The sequence below is a fragment of the Myodes glareolus genome, chromosome 6 (genome assembly GCF_982192425.1).
Source record: "Myodes glareolus chromosome 6, mMyoGla1.1, whole genome shotgun sequence".
NCBI lineage: Eukaryota > Metazoa > Chordata > Mammalia > Rodentia > Cricetidae > Myodes > Myodes glareolus.
Window position 1 is genome coordinate 100,041,244 of NC_142031.1, and position 15,128 is coordinate 100,056,371.

The 15,128-nt window shown below is 44.1% G+C and overlaps 1 pseudogene across 1 annotated transcript; it reads right to left on the reverse strand.

Moving 5' to 3' along the window:
• Nucleotides 1-836: 836 nt before the first annotated feature.
• LOC148121916 (GPN-loop GTPase 1-like) lies at nt 837-11,668 on the reverse strand (annotated as a pseudogene). Its single transcript, XR_015738168.1, has 9 exons — nt 11,540-11,668; nt 10,808-10,902; nt 9,131-9,170; nt 8,176-8,242; nt 7,428-7,465; nt 5,625-5,703; nt 5,329-5,423; nt 2,653-2,756; nt 837-1,460 (listed from the first exon to the last, which is right to left on the reverse strand). The product of XR_015738168.1 is annotated as a GPN-loop GTPase 1-like (transcript).
• Between the last annotated feature and the right edge of the window lie 3,460 nt (nt 11,669-15,128).

Genomic DNA, 15,128 nt, shown 5'->3' on the forward strand with positions numbered 1-15,128 from the left:
GAGAAGAGCAGAGTGTGTTCAGAGCTTTGCTTTGCAAACGGTTTCCCCTTACATAGGTCAGGCAAGTATGGTGGCCCCGCCCTATAGAGGCAGCACTCAGGTGCAGAGGTGGTTTGAGATACACACAAGGGTGGGTCCTTTTTCTCTTCCTGTTTTAAGAAAGGGTCTCACTATGCAGTTCTGACAGGTCTTGAACTCAGAGATCCACCTGCCTCTGCCTCCCGAGTGCTGGGATTAAAGAAGTGCACCGCAATGTCATGATGTTGGGCAGAGAAGATTTAAGCTTTGAAAAAAGAAAGAAAAAGCTCATATTTTTAGAGGTATGGAATATTGAATAATAAATGGTAAGATAAAATTCTATGTTGCTTTAAAATAATACTAGAGAACAGGCACCGAGTCTGAAAGGCAAGTTGTGACGACTGGGACTCAGGCTGAGCTGGGGCAATGCTGTGAAGGCAGAGCACACCAGGCCACCTGCAGGACTTCCTGAGCGGCCTGTTGAGCTCCCCACTCTGGTGAAGCTCATTGGAGAGGTGTCGCTAAGACTCTCCTGGCTGCTGACCTTCCTTTTGTTCCACAGACTACACTCTGAGAACCAAGGTAAGCCCTTCTAGTTATGGATTATTGGGTGGATACCTAGCCAAACCCTGCGGTCACAAGCAATGCTTTATATTGTTCTAAGGACAATATAAACAGGACAGGTTTGGGGACCTGGTTAGGCGAATGCATCTGGGAAATTAAACTACAGCTTACAGCCGACCAGGTCTGCCTTTAAAGCTCAGTTGTAACATCTATTAGTGATCACACAATTTCTAATCTGAAATCATGACACAGAGTTAAAGTTGAAAACTTTATCCAAGTCACCATTCAAACAGGATTCTTTATAACGTGTTACACGTCTTGTGCAAGCACACCTCACTTCAGCACTGGCTGCCAAGGGCAACGCGCTGTCCCTCGGTTCAAGCTCATTCTCCCCTCCCATTCTGCTTAGAGAACAGATGCAGAGTCAAGAGCACAGTGCTAAAGAGCTGAGGCCACAGATCCAGCCTAGCCAAGGTCCAAAGTTGTCTCCAAGATCGAAGTTCTCCTTGTCCAATCAGCAGCAAAAGACTTGAGTTCAAACAATGCAGCTTGAAGTCTCAGGCTGAACGATTGTCAGCTTCCAGAGCAGTGAAAAGACACTTCCTTGCATAAATACCAGGAGAAGCTGACCAAGGACGGGCACCCACCTGCCAGCTCCACCTTCACCGACTTCATCTCAATCTGGAACCCTCAAAGAAGCTACTATCCTGCTCTTGACTGCAGCCCTGACTCACAGGAAGGGCTTCTCTGTGTGGAGACCCAGTACGTTCGACTTCCAGCAACAAGTGGGATGGTCTATTTGTTTCTCTTCCAGTGTTGTGCCATTGATTCTTGCATGAAGTTCTGAAAGGCTGGCTCTTCGCGGCTTTCCTCTGTAACTGTACGAGGGAAGGATGATTCTTTGAAAACCCTCGGGATGACAAGCCAATCAGCAAGCCTGTTACTCACCCGACAGAAACCCCATTTTAAAATTATTTTTCACGTTTTCAAGACAGGGACTCACTATAGATCCCAAGCTGGCCTGGAACCCATAGTCCTCCTGCCTCGGTTTCTACCATTGAGGTTACAGGCATGTGCCATAACACCTGGCTAAAACTATTTTATGGCATTAAGGACTCACACCCTCCAAACATGCGGCATCTAAGTAAAGAAAACATCCCTTTCATAAATAATAACAATGAGCTCTACTCAGGTAGGCAAGAGACAAAAAAATATCCATTGTAGATTTACCTACTGCTTCAGCCACCCAAGAGCTAGGAATAAAGTAGGGAACCACCAAACTTGACTGTTAAACACTCAAAACAAACAGAACAGTCAGGGCTGGAGAGGGGATTCAGTGGCTAAGAGCATTTGTTGCTCTTGCATAGGCCCCAGTTTTGTACCCAGCAGCCACGAACCTCCAATTCCAGGGGATTTCTGACCCCTGTGGGGACCAGGCATTCACAGAGTGCATACACAGACATGCAGACAAGACTCTCACATACATAAAGTAAAAATAAATATATCTTTAAAAAAAAACCCAATATTAATGACTCAGGATGTAGCTCAGTAGCACATGCTTTTAGCAAGCAAGAGGTCCTGGGGTACACCCTTATCATCAATTAACCAAAACAGCAGTAACAGCCAGAACAGTGGCACCTGCAGGTCGAGTCAGCAGTTACAAGACATAAAAGGCATGGCACTGGGGTTGCCCACTGTGTGTAGCCCGTTCCTAGACGGCAGTGCTGAGCTGTATCAGTGGAAACCAAGCTGATCGCATACACTCAGGTGGAGCTGTACACAGGTACTGCTCTCTGCTCCTGACTGTGGATGCGACAGAACCAGCGTTTGAAGTCCCTGCCTTGACTTCTCCATAGTGACAGAACGTGGAATTTTGAAATAAACCCTTTCTCCTCTAAATTGCCTTCTGTCAGGCTGTTCTGTCACAGCAAGGGGATGAAATGAAAACATGCAGCAAGACCAGAACCCTCCACATAGGAAACTTCGCTGGCACCATAAGCTTTGCCACCTCCTATTCCTGCCACTGATCACAGGCTCAGGATCTTCAAGTCTCCGCCCACCACCTCTCACCTCTGTGGTCAATGTCATCAGTGTCACTCTCGGCTTCCTCGTCCTCTTCATCCAAGGTTCCTCGCGTCAGGATCAAGTCACAAGGGTCCAGTGCAGGAGACAGGCTGTCTAGGGTTAAAACACTAACCAGTACAGACATGCCTTGGTTTCTGTTCATCAAGAGCACTTTTCACGATTCACTGGCAGCATGAAAGTACTCTTGACGAATGGAAAAGAAGGAGCTGAGTCTTCTAATATCAGAACTTCACTTGTCACCTATACAACTTCTACGATTGGTTCCACCGAGGAAAACCTAAGAATTGTATCCCTGAAACCCCAGCACTCTGCCTCACGAGCTTACAGACTGGAAGAAACTGGTTTTTCCAATGAGAGATAAAGGAACATAAGGCTGCAAACTGGCAATAGTTCAAATAATGCAGACGCTTCTAGGGAGGATGCAGGTCAGGGGGAGACTGGAGAAAAAGGTTGAAATAATATGGAATAGAGCAGCTGTGGCAACTTTCAAGCAATGGAAGGGGGGGGTAAAAAAGGGAAATCAAATATACTACTAGCCGGGCAGTGGTGGTGCACACCTTTAATCCCGGCACTCGGGAGGCCGGGCAGGCAGATCTCGGTGAGTTCGAGCCCAGCCTGGTCTACAAGAGCTAGTTCCAGGACAGGCTCCAAAGCTACAAAGAAACTCTGTCTTGAAAAACAAAAAACAAAAACAAAAAACAAAACCAAAATACCACTAGAGGCAAAATTCCATACTCAGTGAGTAAGGACTAAGCCCTAAGAATGAGAAGTAAGTCTGATCCCGAAACTGAGTGGGACCTAAACCTACAGGAGGGTGTGACCACTGACCAACGTTCAAGTGACTGTGAGACTGAGGAGTTCAGCTGGGGAGGGTTGTAAGACAGGCTGAAGGCAGTAACAGGGAGGGAAACAGATCTCAGTGGCCAACCAGGAGTGGTGGTGAATATCTTTAATCCCAGCACTTGGGAAGCAGAAGCAGGCAGATCTCCATGAGTTCTAGGGCAGCCCTATCTACTGAACAAAGTTCCAGGACAGCCAGAACTGTACAGTGAGACCAAGGCTCAAGGGGAGAAAAACGAAAATCTCGGGCCTATGATCTACACAGCAATGATGACTGAAGACGCTAACAGTGAATGCCTCCTTCCACACCCAACTAAGAATTATGCAGATATCTGAGGGATGTTCCCCAAATCATCCATGGAAACTCTCCTTCCCATCTGGATGCTGCAGCAGGAGAATGAACACCTGTGACTCTAGAGGACCTTGGTGTGCACTCACACACAGATGGGGAGGGTGTCTGGTGGCACGGAAGCATTTGTGTCGCTGGCTCTGCAGCCAGGTTCCCCTGTGCTGTGCTCTGATGAACACAAGCGAACAAAGGTCACAAATAGAAGCTTTTTTCTCTTAATAAGGTACCCCAAGAAAAAACTGTTGCTATATGGAGAAAAAAAACTCAAGTATATAATTTTTTTTGACACAATAAATACACCAAGCAGAATTTATATATTAAAAAATAAAGTCCATCTATTTGGTTTCTGGGTCCCACAACAAATTTCCACTCTGCTTTTTGTGGGCAGTCCATCATCTTGCCTCTCAAGGAGGTGGGACATATATATTTTAGACTTATTACTTTTATGTGTATGAGTGTTTTCCCTACATGTATGTTTATGAACCACATGTAAGCCTGGTGCCCATGGAGGTCAAAAAAGAGTGTTGGATCACCTGGAACTGGAGTAGGTAGGTGGTCATGAGCATCATGTGGGTGCTGGGAATTACGCCCCAGTTCTCTGCAAGAGCTGCACTTAACTGCCGAGCCATTGCTGCAGCCTCAGGGGTGTGCATCCTAGACATTCCCTCTGAGGGCCAATGACAGAGTAACAGGAAGAAGGAAGGAAACGGGCAAACAGGAGGAAAGGAAGCAAAGAAAGGCGGGAAGGACAAAGACTAAGGTAGCAGGATAAAAGAGTGAAATACAGAACACAACACAAACCCACGCCCGTTGGAAGACCAAGCAGTTTAAAACAGTAACTCTTAATAAAGAAAATAAAATCCACTGCATAATGCAACAAGAAATATGCAAAATATACTCAGGATAACATTCCAGAAAGACACAAGAACTGCCAAATACAAAAATTCTTCCTGCTCGAGGAGGAAGAGGTAACACCAGTCATGTCGGTTCTTCCTGAACTATTTAAGAAGCACAAGCGAACCTCAACACAAATGCCGAACTTTCTGGGAAGCCAGAGAAGCTGATGAGGAAGTGCATGTGAGAAGAGCCAGGGAGGGGAAAGAGTACAAGGGAGACCAGTCTGCGCAGACACTGAAGCATTTTGTAGTTCTAACATGTACAGGCATGTAGGTAAAGAAATCAGTGTAATAGGGCTGGAGAGATGGCTCAGCAGTTAAGAACATTTACTATTTTTACAGAGGACCCAGGTTCAGTTCCCACCACCGACATAGTGACTCACAACTGCCTGTAATTACACTTTGAAAAGATCTGACCACCTCTTCTAGCCTCCACAGGCTCCTGCACACGTGTTAGACACACTCTCGTACAAGCCCACACACATGTAAATAAGTAATGTCTTTAAAAACTAAAAAGTAGAAAGAGGAAGAGGCCTCACAGCTGACAAAAGACCATGTCTACCAAGCATCGGTTACCTGCATGCATACAACATATTGGACATGAAGGTCACTGGGTTGGTACTTCGTGATGTATCCATGACGTAGATGACCACTGTGGGAAATGAGGATGCCTATAACACAGAATAAGTAAAGTCTTAATCAGAGGGCTCATTACCTGCTTCCATGCTCTTCCTCCCTTCTTGCCAAGAGAGAACAAGTGTTGACCAGGTGTGCAGAGCCCCGCCTCTCCATCTCACACTCAGCCCCAGGCAGCAAACAGAGGCTGAGCTAACTCTCCAGATGCTCTCATGAACAAGACCCAGAACACTCACCAGGGCCTCAGTGATGACTGTCCCAGAAGCTGACCAGGTGAATACTTCAATCTTTCCGGGTGTGTCAATCAAGACATACCTGGGTCAAGGAGACCATTAAAGGGTGTTATACTCGGGCAATTCTGAATATTTCCCATCACAGAGAAAGCTCAATGTCTGCAGATCCAAGATAGCAATAACCTCTGCACATTGCCAAACAGTCCTATCGTGCCCGAAAGTTACATATTCCCAAAGCTCGCTCCAGGTTCAAGATTCATGCTACTGAGAAGAGACAGCACAGCCAAGCTGCTGTAAAGAATCGGAGAAAACTGTGATGATTACAGGAACACTGCACTACCAAGGGGACATGAGGAAAACCAGAATGACACTCTCTGGGGAACCATCCTGATTCTTAAGGACAAGGATGAGGAATGGAGGGCGTGTAAGATCTACCTTAATAAATATACCTTTAGAAACAGGCAAACTTGGGGATGGGGTATAAGTCAGTGTAGAAAAAAGGCTGTACATGGGCTTAAGGTGTTCAACATCCTGGGTCCAAGCCACACGGAAATAAAGCAGTAACAAAGTCAGCAAATAAACACAGGACAGGCACCAGGGAAACAGATAGGGAAATTAAGGAGTGACTGCTAATGGTGGCGGCAGGGCTGTGTGAAATTAAGCAATCATGATCCATGCACCAGTATGTAAATATAATAAAATATATTTAAAAAAAGAAAACTTCACAGAATGTGATCTCCAAAAACCTGTTTTGGTGATGGTGCACGCCTTTAATCCCAGCACTCAGGAGGCAGCAGGTGGATCTCTGAGTTCAATGCCAGCCTACATAACAAGTTCCAGGACAGCCAGGGCTACACAGAGAAACCCTGTCTCAAAAAACCAAACCAAAACAACAACAAAAAAAACCTGTCTTATTATTTTTTCTTATATTTCTGATAGTGAGCCTAACCTTTAACAGCTGAGTCATCTATCCAGCCCTTGTTATTTTTTCTAATGAAAACAAAGATCGACCTCAATTACAATCCCATCTTTGTAAGACTTTATGCATAGAATAGGTGAAATGTCAATCCCTGAACAACAGTAATTGGTACTGGGACTGAGAATGAGTTTCATGTTTCAAATATTATGTATTCTTTTAAAATAATTTTTCTATTAAATTTATTTAGTTTACATGTGAAAGTATAGAGCTACAGCAAGCATATGGGGGCCAGAGGTCAACTCATAGTTCTCTGCTTCCCTACCTGGGTCCCAGGAATCGGACTCTGGTTTGGTGGCAAGTGTCTTTGCCTGCTGAGCCATCTCCCTGACCCATGGAGATTCTTTTTCTTTGAGACAGGATTTCTCTGTGTAACCCCAGCTGTCCTAGTGAATTCTTTATAATGAGCTTGTCTCCTTTTTTGTTTTTTTTATAAAACAGTAAATTATCTTTCTCCCTTAGAAAAGGTAAACATATCAAAATTTAATAATAGTTAATGAGAAATGATGCCTTCCCCATCATGGTAGACTGTGTTCCCTCAAATGATGAGCAAATGTCTTCTTCCCTTAATCTGAGAAAGGAGAAAGAATTAAGTGTTTCTCCAAAAGTCATGTAAAACGAAGAGAAGTGTTGGGGGGAGGGTGTCACCGTAACTGGGAGTAATCCTCTGTATTAAATGTCATTTCAACAATTTTCTTGTCCCCTTTGTTTGCATTTCTAACAACTTGTCTCAGTTAAGAGTTTTAGAGGTCAAGGCTCTCCAGATCCTCTCAAAGTCTAGAAATGTGTCAATGACAGGCAGGAAATGAGTAGGCATTGAGACCACCTACTTGAATGTGTTCTGGGCCTTCTCGATAAATTTCATCACCTAGAAGAAAAAGAAGTCAATTGTAACAGGATCTGATTCCAACACAACACCAGAGGTCACCCTCCAGGGTGGCCCATGTTAAATCAGCATCACAAAGCACAACCCAAGGACACCAAGCAAGGGACTCAAGGAAGCAGAGCCAAAGTGGCAGCTCTGTCACTGAGAAGTCAGGGTCCCTGGCACACTGGCCACAACTGTGTGTTTTAAAGAGCCAGGTCAAACTGTGTTATCCAGGCACACTGTGGACTCCAGGCCGTTCAGCCTCCTGAGCTGGGAATTCTGGTACAAACCACACTGCTGGCTGTTGTCAAATGTTAATGTCTCAAGTAGCAGAATCAGAGTAAAATGCAATGATTATAAGCCACTCTCATGGGAGTGACAGACAAAGCAGAGGATGGCAAATACTCATTACAAGAAAAAAGTGTATTATTTCACCGTCCCTTGCTGTAGCTAACCGCAGCGCCCCGTACCTCAGTACCACCATAAGCTGATAGCAGGCCAGAGAAAGAACCCAGGTCTCTTGGATTTTGTTTTGTTCTCACAAATATTAAATGCGAAGCTACCACACTTAGAGGCTGTTGTCTACCAAAATGCCTGCTTATTTTCACTATGTCTCCACTTTAGCGGCCCTGCTTATCCTGTGATCAGACGAGAGCACACAAGAGTCAGGTTTTACAGTGCCATGCCTATAAACGTAAAGGAAGCCTTACCTGATCAAATCTGGTAGCAAAGAGATTGAGTGAGGTCACTATGCCACCATTTGGCCCAAGTCCATATCTGAGCATTCAGTTAAGGATTTAAACTGCACAGGTGAGATTATATAGTTCATACCTAGATTGTCATTCATCCAACAGCATTATGTTCAATCTTGACACTATTTTCAATATATAACAGTATTAGTGTTCAATTAATGGGTACTGCCAACCCAGTCTTTGACAACCATATGACCTTAGTGTTACAAGAATTATTTACTAGCAAGGTCCTCCTTGTTCCTCTATCATTTTAGAGATGGTCATACAAGATAAAGACAACAGAATGGCCAAAATTTAGTGAGGACACACGTGTCAAACAGTGACAGACTGCTGGCGTCAGTTATTAAAATCATCTACGGAGCCAGACATGGTAGCTCAACACCTTCAATCCCAGCATTCAGGAGGCTGAGGCAGATCTCTGTGGATTTCGAGCCAGTCAGAGCTACATGTAACACTCTTTACTGAGCCTCACTAACTAAGCTACCTAAAGTTACTTACAGTGAGCCACATGCCATGCAGAAATCAATCCATAGGAATTAATTCAACTCATCGTATTTTTCTTGAGTTTCCAGGTCAAATTCATAGTTATCAATGACTATCTCACCCAAGGCAACATCATTTCACTGGACCCCGGCAGCTACCAAGTGGTCACTCATTTACTGATCTCTAATTACAATCCCTGTGGTCTGAGCATGCTAAGAAACTGAAATCAAATGGCAGGGAAGTATTGCTGGGAATCTCTGATCTCTCCCACATTCATCTTATTTATCTGACATCTTTCTAATATGATGATTTAAAGGAAGCTGAGTGTTCTACTTGTGTATTTCACAGTTTGACAGGAAAACCACTCCCTCAAAGTGGGGAGCAATTCTGCAGGAACCAGTCAGTCCCTGGCAGAAGAGGAAAATAATACTGCTTCATGACTTCTTTATACTTCACTGTGTCACGAATATCTGAGGGGAAAAGAGAGAGAATGGTTTATTTTCTGAGGCATGGTCTCAGTTGTCCAGACTGTCTTTGAACTTTCCATGTAGCCCAAGCTATCCTCAAACTCTGAGCGATTCTCCTGCCTCAGCCTCCTGGGAGCTGAGGTGGCAGAGAGTCTCACCATAACTGACTTAGGCTTCTTAACCGGCATTTTCTTATACCTTTCTCCACTTACAGTGGCTTCCTTCCTGACTAAGAGAACCACTGAGTATCCTGTTAAGAATGTTAGGCTCCTGGGTGTGATGGTGCACACTTTTAATCCCAGCACTCATGAGGCAGAGTCAAGCAGATCTCTGTGAGTCTGAAACCAGCTTGGTTTACAAAGTGAGTTTCAGGACAGCAGGACTACATAGAGAGACCCTGCCTCAAACAAACAAAAAAGTTAGGCTAGAAGTTCTTAATTATGATAGCTATTGTCTGAAACAAGATTAAACATTTTAGAGAATTTCAATGGAAGTGGGCACATGCACGGGGCAAAAACAAAACAAACAAAAAGCCTCAAACCAAAAACTACGGCCTGATAATAAAGGCAACCTACCCACCAGGGGCTGGAGAGCTGGTTCAGTGATTAAGAGCACTTCAGGCTCTTACACGGGACCCAGATTCAGTTCCCAGCTCACAAATATCTCCAAGTCCCGTTTCAGGGGTTCTAGCACCCTCCCCTGGACTCTGAAGGAACCAGGCACATACCATGGTGCACAGAAGCAGGTAAAACATCCACACACATAAAACAAAAATCAATGAATGAGAAGAAACCTACCCACCAGTCTGAAGATGACCAATATTACAATTTTACCCTCAAGTTTCAATAGGAAAGTTTTTGTAAAATCTTCCGAAAATGACTTATGATTCTTAAAACAAGATCTTCCCACCCTCCTTAAATTGCATATTTTGGGTATAAGAAGTTTAAAAAGATTAACAAGTGACAGTTATGGCCAGGGATCAGGAAGCCTGAGCCCAGCAAGAACCCTGTCCCTGGATCAAATGAGTCTACCACTCACCCCCACTTTTTCTCTCTTTAAAAAACAAAAACACAAGCAGGGTTTGGCTATGAAGGTCTCACTGACCCCGACCTCTCAATATTCTGCCTCAGACTCCCTTAGATAACACCCATACATAATCTTTCTGATAGTCAGTCAGAAACCCTGCTCAGTGCAGCACACACACACACACACACACACACACACACACACACACACAAAATGGTTTTTCAAGACAGAACGCCTATTTTTAACACCCCCCCACACACACACCACACAACTTTGGGAATGGAAAGGTCCTTCCTACTGATCAGAGTGAATTATATCAGAACCTATAAACTATTACTACACTCTGACAAAAGAAACTAAATGATTTATGTGTTGTTTTTTAATAGACTTGATGTCACTTCTTCACAAATGAATTACAAGAGTTTCACATACTAAGGACAAAAGAGAAATGGGGTGAATGGAAATGATACAAACTTAGGAATTGTTAGAATAAAGAGAGGGCTAAGTCTCAACAAGGAGAAACCTGTTGTGTATCTCGGGCAAGTCCATAGGAAAAAAAAGAAAAAGAAGATAGTGAGTTAGTTCAGAAAAAAATGAAAACTGAAGGCACTCACCAATATTGGCGGGAAAGGGGACTTCATGCACAGCTGGGTCCAGGTTGATGACATAAAGCGGGGAGTCTTTTCTTGTGGAGGTGTCCTGTGAGCCTCTGCAAAAAAAAAAAAAAAAAAAGAAAAACGGGAGAGGGTTGGAGGGTGGTGATAAACGCTAGGACAAGGACCAAAGAAGTCCCATTACTTTACTGCCAAGCCTATAAAATCTGTAGCAATTTCATTCTCCCCTCCACCGATTACACTGAACTCTCAAGCCATCTAGCTCGACTACAGACCTACCAGGCCTCCTCGGCCCTCCATCACCTCTCCACTAACTTTGAATGTCCCTGTAAAGGTCTTTTTTCCTATCTCCTTTACTAAACATTAACTCCGTGAAAATGAAAACATTAACTGTCGATTTCATTTTCACTGGATAGTCAGAACTTAGAACGTGGTCAGTCGAAAGAACACCCAACTCCTCATGCAAAACTGGCATTATATCCCCCTACTCTTGAACCTCGGGCCTTCAGAAAAGCTGTTAATTTACAGCGAGACAATTTCAGTGGCACCAAGCATGCCCTAAAGTTACAGAAGGTTGCCTTAAGGGACCCAGGCTAGGGTTCGAGGCTTCGGGAGTCACAGGCAAGACCCCAGAAAACTACGCGCCCAGACCCTCCAACTCCCAGACAACTTCCTCCCTGGCCACGGGCAGCCTGCCGAGCGATACTACCGCTTCCGCGCAGTGCACGTCACCTGTACAAAAGTAGTTTTCCCGGATCCCGCCATTCCCAACACCAAGAGACACACGGGAAGCTCAGGAGCCCGGGAGGCTTGGGGCTCAGCCGGATCTGCGGGCGCCGCCATCTTTTCTGAGCCCCGCCCACCGCTCCACGGAGACGCCTACAAGCCGGAGATTCGCGGCACTCCGAGCTGCGATTGGCCGGAGAATACGCCCTCTCTCCATTTAGAACTGCGATTGGTCAGATGATCCGGCCTCGTTGCGTTTAGGGCTACGATTGGCTGGAATCCCCATACCTGCTGGGCCGCGTTCTGTGGGCTCAGAATGGCGTCTAGACATCAGACTCTGTGGGGTTTTTTTAGTTGCTGTAGCTGCCAAGTAGGGGCTTTGGACAAATGAGGGGGAGTGTAGGGAGCAGGGAGAGTTGACGGGTAGGACCCGGGAGGGGCAAAGTTTGTGTCTCCAGAGGCGCAACGAGGTGGGATCCCAAGCCTAGGGTCATAGGGTCACAAACCTGTCAAGATTATGAGGTTAGCCTTCTATCTTATTGACTAAGAAGAAAAAAAAATTTTAACGGTCATTATGTTCTAGAAAATATTAGGTAAAAACTGGGGTAACATTTGAAAGGATGAATACTGCCCTTGAAATAACCATGGAAGGAACAGTTCAGGCTGAGTCTTCACTGAATGCGAAAAGGATGAAAAAAGAGAGGGGTATTTGTGACTCAAGTGTAACTGAGTAATTGATAGTGAGGGATTTGAGTAGAGGCAAGTAGTAATGGAGGACCTTCACCCCTTATTCTCAAAGGGACGAGAAGAAATTTCCAACACAATGTTTTCCCAGGAAGATAGTGGCCTTCTCTTCAGTCACTTAGCTCAGCCCAGCCAGCCACCTAGTACAGGCTGATAAAATGGCCTAACTCAAGAACAGTGGTCTTGCTCTAAGAACGAGGAAAAAGCTGACTTAGCAGAATGGGAGGGAGCAAAAGTCCTTGTACCCGTGCCAAAGCAGCTTCAAAGCCTCTTTGTAGTTATGCCTTTAAAAGCCTAACCCACAGAGGAGATACAACTCCTCTCTCTACCTCGCTATAACGGGGTCAGTAGACAGGGGTTCCAAACATGTTTGTATTACGCTGATTAAACCTTGCTTATTACAGTCTGGGCCTCCCTGGGGGGTTGTAATCTGGGCACAACAGTATGAGTCTCATGAAGGAGAGACCTTATAACAAGAGACTGTGACCAAAAATGTTTTAGTTGTCTATCTGTACGCCCGTTTGTCCCAGGGAAGAAGAAAAGACTAGATGGTGAAAGAAAATCAAAAGCCCAAGAGAAACATGGTAAAACTCCTAAAAGTCCCTAGTGTTACAGTGTAGATGACTGTTAATCATATTCCTAGCACAAAGGAAATCCCACCCATTATGTTAGAAATAAAAGAGGGCTCATTGTAATTTTTAAAACTAATTGGAGTCACAGCAGGTGCTCAAACCTGGGGATAATTTAATGTTTAAAATCCTTTTATATAACACCAGTCCTCCCAGCACTCAGAAAACTGAGGCAGAAGATTGTCAAATTCAAGGCCAGAGTGAAAAACAAAGGGTAGTGAGTACCCAAGAGGTGGAAGTAAGTCCCAAATGCAAATTGTGTCCACAGCAGATTAGCTACCCAGACCTGCTGGGCATGGTGGGTAATTTGAGGTTAGGGAGACATGGTACCTGAAACATATCCAGTCTCCTGTCCTTGCAACACCCCTTTCTCTTTTCCTTCCCATCTAAAGGGTTCTGGGGACACAATATAGATTATCTTGACCACACTGTTCTAAAATTTCAATGGGACACAACCAACCAAGAGGCAGATCTGGGTGGTGGACCCCTAAAAAAGCCAAAAGAGTAAAACATCACACAACAGTCCCCACACCTTACAAGAATAAATTTGTTTCCTAAATCTATTGTACCCTGCAAAACATGTTTTTCTTTCTTTTTTAAGATTATTATATATACAGTGTTCTGCCTGCATGTCTGCTTGCATACCAGAAGAGGGCACCAGATCTCACTACAGATGGTTGTGAGCCACCACATGGTTACTGAGAATTGAACTCAGAACCTCTAGAAGAGCATCCAGTGCTCTTACCCTCTGAGTCATGTGAGTCATCTCTCCTACCCGCAAAACATGTTTTTCAGCCTGCACTGAACTTATGACCCCATGATGTATGACTGACCTTTATCTTACAAAATATGTTCTCAAGATACCTTGTCCTATACCAGTGACCAACTATCCCATAATGTATGACTCTCCTTCAAATTATATATATACATATATAAAGAATATATATTATAAAAAATTAAAAGCAAGAATATATATATATATATATATATTACCTTTCATTGTATTTCTTTTCTTTTCTTTCTTTCTTTTTTTTTTTTTTTTTTTTGAGACAGGGTTTCTCTGTAGCTTTGGAGCCTGTCCTGGAACTAGTACTTGTAGACCAGGCTGGCTTCAAACTCACAGAGATCTGCTTGGCTTGCCTCCCAAGTGCTGGGATTATAGGCATGTGCCACCATCACCCAGCTCATTGTATTTTTTTCTAACAGCCAATTACCCCACCCATGTAAACATGCTTATAGCTGTTTTCTATTGACCTTAACCTTTCCCATAAAAGGAATCTCAAAAAGCCCATAAAGGATTGTTATCTGAAAAACAATCCGTACTTAGGGTGAGACAACCGACTGGCAAATCCTGGGTGCATCTCTACAATACAGTTTGCTTTACTTGGACAGTGGTGGATTTGGTCTCTCTCCTAGCATAATCGGGTTGAACAAGAGTCGTTTTGAAAATTATTTGTAAATAATCGCTGAAGTTGAACATATACCACAAGCCTGGGTTGTTTGGGTACATGAAGAGAAACATGTCTCTTTTCCAGGTGTACCAAGAACACTACACATGAATAACAGAAGTTACAATGCACTGATGCTAGGAACATTCATCAGAGAATACACCTGTCCTCCAAAACCCTCCCTGACCTTCCAGAACTGCAGACAAACGTTGTGTGCACCCTGTTCCCCGTTTGTGTCTTTCTCCAGGTAGCATATGGGCAGCCAGCAGCGGTCTTTCTAGTAGAACGTTAGTAAGAGTGGCATGCTGCTTCTAGCCTTGCAACTGTACACTGTGCTATCTCCCCCTTTCTTGGCTAGATCAGATGGCTTTATAGGGCCCTAGAGGAGAAGAGTGCACAAAGATGGAAGATGTGTGATCTTGTGAAGGAGAGCCACCTAATAACCAGGAACACCTATCAGAAACCATTAATGGGGCACTTACCATCTCTAAGCTGGACAGTGCTGGCACACACTTTTAATCCCAGCAGATTAAAGAGGCAGAGATAGGAAGTTCTCTGTGAGTTGGAGGCCAGCCTGGTCTACAGATTAAGTTCCTGGATGACCAGGGCTGTTATTCAGAGAAACCCTGTCTCAAAATAAGTAGATTAATAAACAAACAAATAAATAGCTCTAGTATACAACTTTTTCTGTCTAGAAGGAAGAATGAATAGTAATGTATTTACACACTGAGTTATATCAGCTATAAATTTAATAAGGCCGTCTAATTATGAATA